Genomic DNA, 13,551 nt, shown 5'->3' with positions numbered 1-13,551 from the left:
GAAGAGAGGGGAGTCGAGGCGGGGGGAGGGGGTGTGTTTGCTCCTCGTATAGTTGATATTCCAGGTTCAGCCTCTTTCTCCGCTCTCATTCTCTAAGCTCAGCCGGGGGGAAGCGTCGCCGCGGGCCAAACATATGCTTCTTTCCATCGCGCTAATCCACCTTCAGCGTGGAGGAATAATTGCTCGAGTGTCCATGGATTCTCGGCGCTTTGTCCCTCGCTGGCTCCCATCAGCCCTGGCACACGCCATTTCAATCAAATCTTTTCAGAATTCTGTCTCCTTTTATCAAATCCCGGCCCCTTTGCAAACGGCGAGGGGATCAGCCCCCTCTGTGGCCTCCCCCCTTCCCGGTCCCGCGGACAGGGGCAAGGACTAAAGCAGAGAGGCCACGAATATGGCAACAACTTTTCACCGAGTTCAGCTCTGAAGGAGACCTCGACTCTCGAAACAACAGCGATCCACCCCACCGATCCAAACACTTCTTTCTCCAGGTCCCGGGCGTCAGGTGTTTGGAGAACAAAGTGTCAGAGGTCACCCCCAAAACGAGACTTTGTTCTCTCGTCTCATCTTTCATCTTTCTTTGGAATCGCGGAATTAAGCTAAAGCCAAAGCGTTTTCTTTCAAACAGCCAAGTGGGCTAAAGGGAGTAAAGAGAGACCCCCGCCCCCGTATTCGCACAGGGACAGAGAGGAGCCGAACGCTCTGAAAGGTGACCTAGATGATTCCACTGAGCACTGCTTCGAAAAACAATAAGAACATCCCGAGTGCTGAATAGGAAACAACAATTAGTTAATTTCCATTCACTCATTTAACTACTGGACTCTTGGTATCTCACTCACGAGCTGAAAGGCACAAGATTTCAAGAAGACAGCATACTGACTCTAAAATAGGAAAAAAATAAGTTATGGTATTTGTTAAGTGCTTACTACGGACCAAGTGCTGCGGTAGAGACAAGATAACCAGATTGGATCCGGCCCCTGTTTTATATCAGGCTCACAGTCTAAGTAAGAAGGAGTAGCATTTAATCCACGTTACATCTGAGGAGACTGAGGCAGAGAGAAATTAAGTGACTTGCCCAAGTGGCAGAGCTGGGATTAGAAGCCAGGTCTTCTGACTCCTTGGCCCGTATTCTTTCCTCTAGGCCATGCTGTGAAAAAGTGAAAAGTTAGGACATCGGATATCACCCCTTTTCAAGGAATGATGGGTCGTGCAGTATACTGAGATACTATTTTCAGATGAGTCCGAGCTCAGACCTAGATAGGAAAGCTATCTCCTTTAAGAACAAAAACAACAAAAAAATGAAAGGCCCATAGCAGACCTTTAGATGCAGACCCAAAAATATAAAAAATATTTGATGCTGTAAGAAAAATAATGAAGCCAAATGAAAAAGACTAAGCAAGAGGCTTGGTTTTGTGTAGCAATTATTATGCAAATACATACGAACATAAGAGAGTGTAGTTCCATTATAGGAACGCAGTTTTACAGCTTGTTTATAAAATGAGAACGTCAGTAGCGTGAACAGGTTTCTTAAAATACCCAAATAACCCCATCTTGAGATCTATTTCAGTGACTTAGGCAGTTTTAGTTCTGCAACAATGTTATTTCATGGCGATCAACGGGAGAATGGATATGTAAATGAAAACTGATCCATGTTTTGCACTAATAGTGTAGTGCTCCTTTTATGGCATTACACTACATGGTGCTTTTCAGTAATTCTTTCTTACTAACCTCTCGCATGTATAGCCTCAAAATAAATGTGGTCAGCATTAGAATGGCAAGTATCAAGCTCGGTCTGTTCCTCTTGCATGCTTATATTCTTCAGGGACTGCAGGGTTTGATAAAGTTCCAGGAGCAAATTAAATTGTTGAGGTCTCCAGGATTAAAACAAAAAATTGGACGTGTCAAATTAACTGTTCATGTCGCATTTCAGGTGTTTATTTTAAATCAAACCACTATGACCACAGCATTAATTCTAGATTGGAAAGAGTTCACTTCTAAAATGTCCTGTGCGGAAAATGATGAATGGTGGTTTGTTTTAATTTTAGGAAACCCTTCTTGCTGTAGCTACTGTAGCTTAGCTTCTTACCTGGGGTGAGGGGCGGTGTTTGGGGATGGGAGGGGGAGGGGGAGGAAAGATAATTTCCTTCACTTTTGAGAACTGAAAAGAACCAGGCAGAAAGCTGACCTCAGTTCGTGGCAAAAGAGGCAGAGAGAATCACTTAACGGGTCCTCCTAACTGATTAGGAACCCAGGGAGAAAATGAAAGACATAGAAATACCGTCCCTCCCTCTGTCCCTCCCCTTCCTCTCCATACAATCCACAGGGATGGGCAAGAGTTTTAGGGAGACTGAAGGTCCTGGACAATAAAGAAGTCACGGGAAATACCAGTGGGAGGCAGAGGCCGGTGGTGGATGTGCATCGGGATAACGGCGGGGATTAATTAAAGGAGACATTTCAGCAGCCCTTTCCCCTCTTCCTTCCCACTTCTCCCACTCAAAGCGTGGACGGAACCGACCCAAAGGGTTACAAGGGAGAAGCGGTTGTGGCCCCTGTCCTCAGGGTGAGTTGGAAAGTAGGGGTGGAGCTGGACTGGTGCCTCATTATCACTCCCCGCCTCTCATAGCCTTCCCCCCGACAAAAACACTGCTGTTAGGGCCTTGCAACCATGGGGAGCCGGGGGAAAAAAGAGAGCGGAGAGGACGGATTGAAGAAGGGTGGCACGAGTCTTCCACCATCCCTGTTCTTCAGAACGGGCCCAGGTTACCCAGCTAGGCAGAGAGCCAGGTAATCCTGAGACGAGGCTAGGGAATCGGGGGACGGGGAACACTGATCAGGAAAAGAGGCGAGGGAAATAGAAGCTTGAAAACTCGGATTCTATTTCCTCCTTTGCCTCTGCCCAGCTGTGTGACCTGGAACACACCTCACGACACCTCTCTGGGCCTCAGTTTCCTCATCAGTAAAATGGAGATCATAATAATAAAATGGGGATATGAGGAAAAAATGGGTTAACTGATGTGAAAGAGCTATGAAAAAAATAAAAGCGTTACAGATTTTTTTTAAAAATATTATTAATACGCTTCTCGAGGGTAGGGACTGTGTCGTCCATGACTTTTACGCGTTCTCAAACCTCTAGTACAGTACTTTACACACACTAGGCGCTCATCTGTTGATACTGATTGTAGGATAGATAGCAGGGTATCTATTTTTTATTGTCTGGCACAGGGAGTTTGGAAGGGGAAATTTCCCACAGCGTCTGAAGAGGAGAATCCAGGGAAGCAAAACGTCCACTCGGAGATCCATCGGTAAAGATAGACGAGGAGGCCAGCGAGTTTAGAGAAATGGGCTTCAAGGAGGTCCAGGGGGGTAGGAGGCTGATGTGAGAGAGTCGTTGTCTTGGGGATGGACGCACTGGCTTTCATTTCTTTCCCTCGGTTTTGTTCTTGTTGAGCATTTTGACCTAAGGCATTCCTTTCCCTGTGCCGTCCTTCTGCTGAGAAAAATCGACTACCTAAAAACTCTTCCACTAGGGTTAGCTTTAAACACAACACTCTTCGAAACTGCCTTATGAGAACCAGACCTTTCTGCGAAACCAGTCTTCTGGCAGCAATTAGCCTGCCTTTTCTTTAACAAAATTCTTTGTCATGCCATTCAGAAAAAAAGGGGGGTGTGGGGGAGGAAAGGCCACATTTTTATGACTGGGGTGAGGAAAAAACTCAAAATGTAAGCACGCTAATTTGGGGAGCTGTGAAATATTTAATTAGCGCAGTGGTCGGGATCCTATTTTAGAAAAAAACAAGTCTATTTCTGAAGATGTCGCCATGAAAACTCGCTTATTCATTTCCTGTGTGCGGCGCATAAAGGGCATCAACAGCTCCGTGCTACGGAGTTATTTAATGTGGGTTACCAAAGCAATTCATCTTTAGGACCCCGGCTGCCTGGAATGAATGGAGGAAATGCATAATGACCGAACATCTCTCTGAGTGCGAAGGAGGGAGGGAGACGGGGATAGGGACAGAACAGGCGGAAGGAAACAATGATAAGAGGGTCTTCTCTTCATTTATGGCTACGGTGACAGTGACGCAGACGACAGGACTCACAATTATGCCACCATCTCCCCCCGCCCCCGCCCTCACTTACCTCCCTACCCCCTCGATATGTATTTAAAACACACACATACACACGCAAGCCAACAAACAAGAGACCAATTCATTGCAGACGGCACCATTACCATCTTCTCATGGTTTTGTGCCTGTTAAATGGAATTAATCAGGCTGTGGAGTACTCGGAAGCTGCAGAGCTAGGTTAAAAGTTGGTTTTCGGTTGAAATTGATTCCCTCAAGTACTCGGGCAACTCTTTCTGTAGAAGGCGAAGAAACAAACAGATAAGAAAAATATGCGCCAGTCCAGCCGGACCCGCTGACAGGCTCCGCCGGGCCCAGTGGGCGTGGGACAGTGCAAGTGTCCACTCCCACGAAAGCTCCGACTCCTGACAGCTTCGCCAAGACAATAGCGCACCTGGGAGAACAACAACCTTGTGTATGCACATGTTGTGGGTGGGGGTTCAGGCTCCGGGGGGTAGCGACTCTCGGGGGATCCCCTGGCTTCCAGCTCCCTAAGGAGTTGCACAAAGAGTCTGACAGCGGCAGGAGTACTTATTCCACAAAAGTAATGCAGAGACACCCTCCCGCCAACCCCACAACAATCCACACAATAGTGTCATCAGGGTGCCAGCAGGCTGGACAAGCCACCTGGAAAAGACCCTCTCCCAAAACAATGGGGAACGAGGGGGACCTAGGGAAACCCGTTCCTTTTCATCTCAATTTTACACACATACACACACACTCTCCCCCCGCCCTGTCTCTCTCTCTCACACAAATCCAATCTCCCTGCTAAATCCAATACATCATTTCAATAAGAATGACTTCACTTTAATAAAGATTTAATACGTTAAATCTGTCTTTGTCTCTGATTGATGCCTCTTTGTCTTGAAAACGAGTTTTGTTGTGCCGATCAAGAATTTCCTGGAAAAAGCTGTAATTCAAAGTCGAAGGCAGGCTGGTATTGTTTGAGAATACTTGACTGGGAGGAAAACAAACACACTTACACGACACATACGCTTTACTCCTCGAGCTCCACAGTATTTAAACCTCGAAAGCATAACTGTGCTGGAGAGGATGTGGGAAAAGGAGGAGAGCGTCAGGATGCACGCGGGGGGGGGGGGGGGCGGTGTTAGGAGGGGCGAAGGGGGGAGGGTGGATGGGTCCGTCAGGGAATCATTTGCCCTGAATCACAAATTTTCATGGCTTAAAAAGAAAAGGTAAACCTAATGTCTAGCTCAATTAATAAACATGGTAATTTCACACCAAAAGAAGGACATTATTTCATCTATCAGCTCCATCACAAAGGGTCATACCGCAGCTGTGGCAAGCCCGGTGTTATTATGAAGTCTGATGATAGGATCCCGCTTACCATCCAGTTCTTACCTTGAGGCTAGCAATGGCTGGAGGCAGAGCCAAGGCGCCCCATGATAAAGGACTTACCCAATGTGGGAGGAAATGGAGCAGTTTCCAGATGAGAGGTAATCAGCTTGCAGACACAGTCGCAGCCACTCGACTCTCCCCTCTTTTTTCAATTTAACTTTTTTTTTTTTAAAAAAGCAGATCTTCTTATCCTTTTTCTCACCTTCTTTTGTCCCCATGGAAGACAGCATCGTTTGGAAAAACAACAACAGCAAACCTTGGATATACTTGATTGGATGCCAATAGAAACTGTAGCTGCAAATTTAAGGACAGTTGTACTTGATAGATTTCTGGTGTCAAGATTTGGGTCCAGAAGCTGTGAGACAATATATTAACTGCAATCTCATAATCTCTTAATCACATTACACTTTAAGTGAGCATGTGTAATTTCACCCATCAATGATTTATTTAAGCATTGGAGCACAATTACTTGTCTCATACGCAAATACTGACTGGAGCATTGTTTGCTAGAAATAAAAAAACCTCGATTTAGGAAATATAACTTACATATTCTGAACCATTACGCGCCTGCATCTCTGAATAAAAATTAAAATCTAAAAGAAGCCCACAAAGCCCAACTCCTAAAATAACAATTCCTGGGGGCAAATTTCCCCCAAACTTAAAATCAGGATTCTCCATCCTCTCCCGCCTCCCTCCCCCCACCCCGCCCAGCCCACCCCAATTCACTTCAATTTTTAAGCAAATCTTCAAAGCAGAAATTCATGCCCAGTAAATAGCCTCATGCAAATGGATGGGGCTGAACAGTTAAGACACACAAAGACCCTTTCGGATAAAACAAAGCGTGATTGATAGCAAGCAGGATACCCATGTGTTTGAAAAAAAAAAGTCATATACGTCCAGTCTTCTAGGTATCTAAATTATTGAAGAGATACGTGAATATTTCAACATTAAAAGGTGGGAGAGGCTAGGGAGGAATGGGGGAGGAGAGAGGAGGAGAGAGGTGAAGAAAACGAAATAGTTTATTTTGATCTAGAGAAGACTGGGAGCTAAGAATAGAATAGCTAAAGTGACAGGTTTTGGCCAAATAGTTACAGAAAATGGATAGCTTCCTGTGGGACAGGCGACTTTCCCTTCAATGACGTGGTAGGCAATCCTGCCGCAAAGCTAATGACAACCACAAAGACTACTCAGGCGGACACCTGGTCCGAGCAACAATGGGCCTAATCCACCACTTTCCTTTTGTGCCGGTTGGAAGTTATTGAAAAACTCCACCTAGAAGTTCTACATGGTGATTAGGAACACCAGTCATAAAGCCGAAGGATAATTATCAACTTTGCTCTGTGTTGAGACATGCGCGCAAAAGGGTTACTTAAGGAGATTAGGAGACAAATGCAGCAGAATTTCTTTGTTCTTGACCATTTAGGGCTGGCACCGGGATGGAATCCAGGGGGCCATTCGAAGGCCCTGTCGGGTTTCCATCGGGGCGATCCGGGGACGGGGATGGGGGGCTGCCAACAGGACTCTGACCAGGGAAGGTCCGAATTGAGGAGCGGGAACACGAGGAAGAGGGGGTGAAGATGGACTCAAAAGACAGCCACTTATGCAGGAAACACTAAGAGTAATGCAGAAAGGAAGGGATGTGCAAATGCGACCTTTTAATGGCTTTGAACGAAGCACTCAAAAACATTAGTAAATAAGGGTGTGCATGCCCTTCTTCTTATTTCCGATTATTAGTTGAGTGTGTGCATTTACGTATAATCTCCTCACTGTACCTCGTTCTCTCCTGTCCCGCCGTCGACCCCCGGCCCACGTCATCCCCCGGGCCTGGAATGGCCTCCCTCTGCCCCTCCGCCAAGCTAGCTCTCTTCCTCTCTTCAAGGCCCTGCTGAGAGCTCACCTCCTCCAGGAGGCCTTCCCAGACTGAGCCCCTTCCTTCCTCTCCCCCTCGTCCCCCTCTCCATCCCCCCCATCTTACCTCCTTCCCTTCCCCACAGCACCTGTATATATGTATATATGGTTGTACATATTTATTACTCTATTTATTTATTTTACTTGTACATTTCTATCCTATTTATTTTATTTTGTTGGTATGTTTGGTTCCGTTCTCTGTCTCCCCCTTTTAGACTGTGAGCCCACTGTTGGGTAGGGACTGTCTCTATGTGTTGCCAATTTGTACTTCCCAAGCGCTTAGTACAGTGCTCTGCACATAGTAAGCGCTCAATAAATACGATTGATTGATTGATTGATTGATATAAGCATACACATGTGTTATGTATATGCATAAGCACGTCTTTAGGCGAGACAGAAAGGGAGAGAACATGTATGTCAAAAATTTAGGAGAGACAGAGAAAGAGAGACTGAGCTAGACTGTAAGCCCCTTGTGGGGAGGGAACATGTCTACCAGCTCTGTTAGAGCGTACTCCCCCGAGCTCTTAGGGCAGTGCTCTGTGTACAGTAGTCAATAAATGAGATCGATTGAGAAAAGAGAGGGAGACACAGAAAGAGAGATTCATAACCCTCTTGGAGGTGAGCAGAGGCCATTTCTAAACTCATTCTCCAGGATGAAAAAGGATATTGTTCTTCACTTCCTGGCTTCGCTGAGGGTCAGGCACTGAAGAATTAATGACCTGGATATACATTATTTCTTCAGCCCCAAGATCCTAACCCTAAACTTTAATAAATCTTGCTCCTCTAGTCAGCTTGGTAGATTCACGTAGAGACGGAAAAAAAAAGTAATTACATATTAGAAAACAAAACAATAATTACACCATAAAGTCGGCATATCAGTAAGTGAAACAGCCGCCCGCGTTTGAAACAGCACATATTCTGCCACGGAGCTGTAACCCACTGCTGACTCAGCAGTTCAGAAATGCTTTCCCCCTTCATTTTCACAATTTAACGCTTTTCTCATTTGGACCTCCGTATGCGGAAATTTTGCAGCATTTCTTTTCCTGCCTGTTTTAAATGAAAAGACAACTACGAGATCGCAAGCCCATTAGCCCTTAGAAAGGTCTTCTTCGGTAAAAATCATTTGGATGACGACAAGCAGAAATGATTTTCGGGTACCCATTCCTGCCCACGTGGACGGTGTGGGGAGGGTTGCTTTCGGAGGGAGGCTGCCCGGCTTTTTCTGGGGGTTATTTGTGCACCTAAGGTAGGTGGAGGGAGATGAACCGCCTCGCCGCCCTGCCCCTCTATTCACTCAATCGTATTTATCGAGCGCTCACTGTGTGCAGAACACTCAACTAAGCGCTTTCAGCACACACACATTCATTCATTCGATGTATTTATTGAACGCTTACTGAGTGTAGAGCACTATACTAAGCCCTTTCAGCAGACACACACATCCATTCGATGCATTTATTGAGCACTTAGTGCTGTGTGCTAAGCGCTTCCAGCACACACACATTCATTCGATGCATTTATTGAGGGCTTACTGTGTGCAGAGCACTGTACTAAGTGCTTTCGGCACACACTCATATTCATTCATTCAGTCGTATTTATTGAGCACGTACTGTGCACAGAGGACTGTACTAAGCACTTGAGAAAGGACAACATAACAACCACACATACATAGACACATACACACACAGACACTCTTCTCAGGGACACTTCCCGTGTCCTTGTCACTTGTCACCTGGAGAGAAGTTGTATTTCCTCTGTCCTTAGGAGGTGGCTTCGAGGAGTGGACAGAGGACCCGAGGGCTTTGTGTTTAGTACAGTGGCAGAGCTTAGTACAGTGCTCTGCACACAGTAAATCCTCAATAAATATGATTGAATGAATGAATGTAATAATAATAATAATTGTGGTATTTGTTATCTGCTTACTATGTGCCAAGCGCTGGGGTAGATATAAGCTAATTGGGCCAGACACAGCCCCTGTCCCACATGGGGCTCACAGTCTTCATCCTCATTTTACAGATGAAAGAACTGAGGCACAGAGAAGTTAGGTAACTTGCCCAAGGTCACACAGAGGACATGTGGCAGAGCCAGGATTAGAAACCATGGCCTCTGACTCCCAGCCCTGTGCTCTTTCCACTAGACCCCACTGCCTCCTGATGACACAGCTACCCTCTAGTAATAATAATGATAGTAATAATGATAATAATAATACTTATTAAGCACTTTACGCCAAGCATGGTGCTAGATACCATGATATTGGATTAGATGCTGTCCCTGTTCCACACGGGGCTCACAGTACACATGGTCTAAGGAGAAGGTATTTAATCTCCATTTTACAGTTGAGTCAGCTGAGGCACAGGGAAGTTAAAAGACTTGCCCAAAGTCCCACAGCTGGCAAGTGATGGAGAGGAGATCAGAACTCAAGTATCTTGATTTCCACTCCTGTTGTCGCCTCTCCCTCCTCCCCCCCACCCCCAACCAGCTGCAGGGCCAAATGAGCCTAAATTCCCCATTTCAACCCATGCTGGCCACAGAAAGATAGTGGATGCAATGATCTGAGGAGGGGGAAGAACTGGAGACGCTGAGGAGTTGCAGGGTGTTTCCCTAGAGAGGTCAGAGAAATCTTTGAAGAGGCTGGAACCCAAGAGAGATCTAGTCCTTCCAACATGTCAACTTGTACCGCTTCATAGAGGCATTTTCTTTTTCTTACACCAACCCCCGTCCCACACCAGGGTGGGTGGAGAAGGCCAAAGGACTTATAAAGGAATCAAACATAAAATATCAGCTTGACCCCCAGAAGAACATTGTTTAATGAGGTGGAAAATTCTTCCACACAAATTGCTTTTTCTACTACTTTTATGAGAGTTCATAAATGTTAATGAAATCCAGTTACCAAAAAGTAGCCTACATCATTGCAAGGTGAGGGAAAGTGGGTTGAGGAAGGTCGTGTTACTGTCCAATCATAATTAATAGAACTGCAGGAGGAGAAGCAGCTGATATAACTGAAGAACAAACTGTCCTCCCATTACATAGAAACCAGAATGTCCAGTCATATTTTCCTGGAAATTAGATCACTCTAGCAAATTCCTGTGTGTATCTACTCAAAGGTATATGTATTCATAAGAGAACATATTATAGAAGAAAACATGTAGATTCCAAACTAGCAACAAGGAGAAAAGTGAACTTTGATGAAAAAGACATAAAGGATGAGAAAGAAGAGGAAGATAGCATCAGAGGAAAACAAGCTTAACATGTTTATTCCTTCCGGGTGAAAATGGTATCGGAAGTGGCAAACTACAAACATGATAGCACAAGGGATAGTTCTTGTGTGTCGATTGTGCAGACAGAACTTTGGGTCCTCCATTGATCACTTCGGGCACATACGATTCCATGGGAGAACTTCACTGTCAGGGGAGTCTTCTTTGCGTACGTAGGACAACGGTACATACATGGCTGGTAATAGGGAAGATGCTCAAATCCAACTGTTGCTGTTTATTAGCAAGGAAGAAAAGCTGAAGTAATTCCTTGGTCCATGTTGTTTTTATCCTTCCATCTAGCAGTGATTCTTTAAACATACTGGGTCTTCTATTTTGAAGGTAATTAGAAAAATAGATAAGCAATCCATTCAGGTACCAATTCATTCAAAACAAGTTTTAAGAATTCTAGAACTGTTAAATTCTGACTCCACTCTTGTTTTTTTGGGGGGGAGGGTGGGGTATTTGTTATGCACTTACAGGCACTGTTCTAAGTGCTGGGGGTATTCATTCAGTTGTACTTATTAATAATAATGATGATATTTGTTTAGCGCTTACTATGTGCAAAGCACTCTTCTAAGTGCTGGGGGGGGGGGATATAAGGTGATCAGATTATCCCACGTGGGGCTTACAATCTTAATCCCCATTTTACAGATGAGGTAACTGAGGCCCAGAGAAGTGAAGCGACTTGCCCAAAGTCACACAGCTGACAAGTGGCAGAACCGGGATTAGAAATCATGATCTCTGACCCCCAAATCCGGGCTCTTTCCACTGAGCCATGCTGCTTCTCTAATTGACCACTTACTGTGTTCAGAGCACTGTACCAAGTACTTGGAAGAGTATGCTCAGTGTGGACAGGGAACATGTGTATTGTTGTAATGTTCTCCCCTAAGTGCTTAGTACAGTGTCGATAAAGACCATCGATTGACTGGGTAACCAGTGCTGTCCAGGGAGACAAGACGGTCAAGTGACTTGCTCTGTATTTTGTGGGCAAGTCCTTTAGTCTTTCAACTTTTCTGCCTATAAACTGGAAAAGGTAGTTATTTGTCTTCCCTCCACCTAACCTACAAGGGGAGATGTGATTGTTAAGATGATATGTATAAAAGAATACTTGATTGCCCAGACACTGTCTAAAGCAAAAATTGCTATTTGTAACAGTAATTAAGGTCAAAGGAAAACGTCTGGCATTTCTCTCCTGAGTTCATCAGATCCAGCTACTGCTTTTATTAAGGACGCCAAAGGTTCCCTTTTCTACAACCTCCCTAATAATAATAATAACAATAATAATAATGTTGGTATTTGTAAAGCACTTACTATGTGCCAAGCATTGTTCTAAGCACTGGGGGGGATACAAGGTAATCAAGGTTGTCCCACGTGGGGCTCACAGTCTTAATCCCCATTTTATAGATGAGGAAACTGAGGCCCAGAGAAGTTAAGTGACTTGCCCAAAGTCACACAGCTGACAAGTGGTGGAGGCGGAATTAGAACCCATGACCTCTGACTCCCAAGCCCATGCTCTTTCCACTGAGCCACGTTGTTTCCCTAGAAAAATTGGAGGCAGTTCCATTAGTTGTTAATTATCCTGATGACATTTTTGAATACACACTAGACTGCAAGCTCCTGGAGGAAAGGAAATAAGAGCCTTGCTTCTGTTGAACTCTCCTAAGTGTTCAGAAAAATATTTTGCACTCAGTAAGCATTCAATAAATACTATTGATTAGGATGAAATCCAAGAGTTTTAGCTTCTTGGACAATACTAAGACTGCTGCACTATCTATATGTGGCTGGGTAGAGAGGGGTTAAAGACATGGATACTGAAGGCAAGTTTTCTCGGTTTCATTAGAGTGCCATTCTCCTGATAGGGGAAACTGGAGAGATAGAGAGATAGAGAGAGTACGTGCTTCAGGGGCTAAGGAAGTCTCACAAGGGAAAAACTACCCTCCTGGGCCAACTGCAGGAGGAGGGAGAGAATCTAAGGGTATTCCAATGGTCTGATGACTGGAGTCCTTTCCACATCTTGAAGCAGGCTGGGGGCACAGGTTAAAGGGGAGAATTGAGTGCTAGTGGTTTATATTTGTCTCTACCTTCCCTCAGCATTTAGCAGGCTGGGGGCACAGGTTAAAGGGGAGAATTGAGTGCTAATGGTTTATATTTGTCTCTACCTTCCCTTGGCATTTAGGTGTATGTGTCCCCACTGAATGTGCAATAGAGTTGTTTATTCTGATGGTACCATTTGTAAATGCTTTCATGTATATTTCCACCATTAGAGTGTAAACAATTTGTGGAAGAGTACATGTTTCATGCTTCTGTTGCATTTCCCAATTGCTTAGTACAGAGCAGGGCACAATGTAGGCATTCAATATCTTTTTTAGATTGTGAGCCCTCTGAGGGTGATGGACCATGTCTAATTCCCACATGGGTATTTTTTCTCAGCATTTAGTACAGTGCTCTGCACACAGTAAGTGCTCCATAACTACGATTGAATGAATCAGTATTGATGCAATTCACCTGTCAACCTGCCAGCAGCCACTGTACATTCCAGTCACAGCAGTGGGAAAGGTTAAGTGTTCCTTATTGAGTATAAATTTGCAGCATTGTTTTGAGACAAGATAATTAATGCTTCTGAGACAATAACTGTCTGACTGAGAAGTGGTCACAGAGATGTCAGCCCAGTACTGATTCTTCCCGTCACTTCATTTGTGAACCTGTCGCCACTGGAAACAGGGAAGACACGGTTCACATTTTAAGACTTTCATTCATTCAATCGTATTTATTGAGCACTTACTGCGTGTAGAGCACTGTACTAAGTGCTTGGGAAAGTACAACAATAAACAGTGAGATTCCCTGCCCACAATGAGCTTACAGTCTAGGGAGGGGAGATAGACATCATTACAAATAGATAAAATGGCAGATAC

Source organism: Tachyglossus aculeatus, chromosome X2 (assembly GCF_015852505.1).
Source record: "Tachyglossus aculeatus isolate mTacAcu1 chromosome X2, mTacAcu1.pri, whole genome shotgun sequence".
Taxonomy (NCBI): domain Eukaryota; kingdom Metazoa; phylum Chordata; class Mammalia; order Monotremata; family Tachyglossidae; genus Tachyglossus; species Tachyglossus aculeatus.
Note: the sequence above shows the minus strand (reverse complement) of the source record.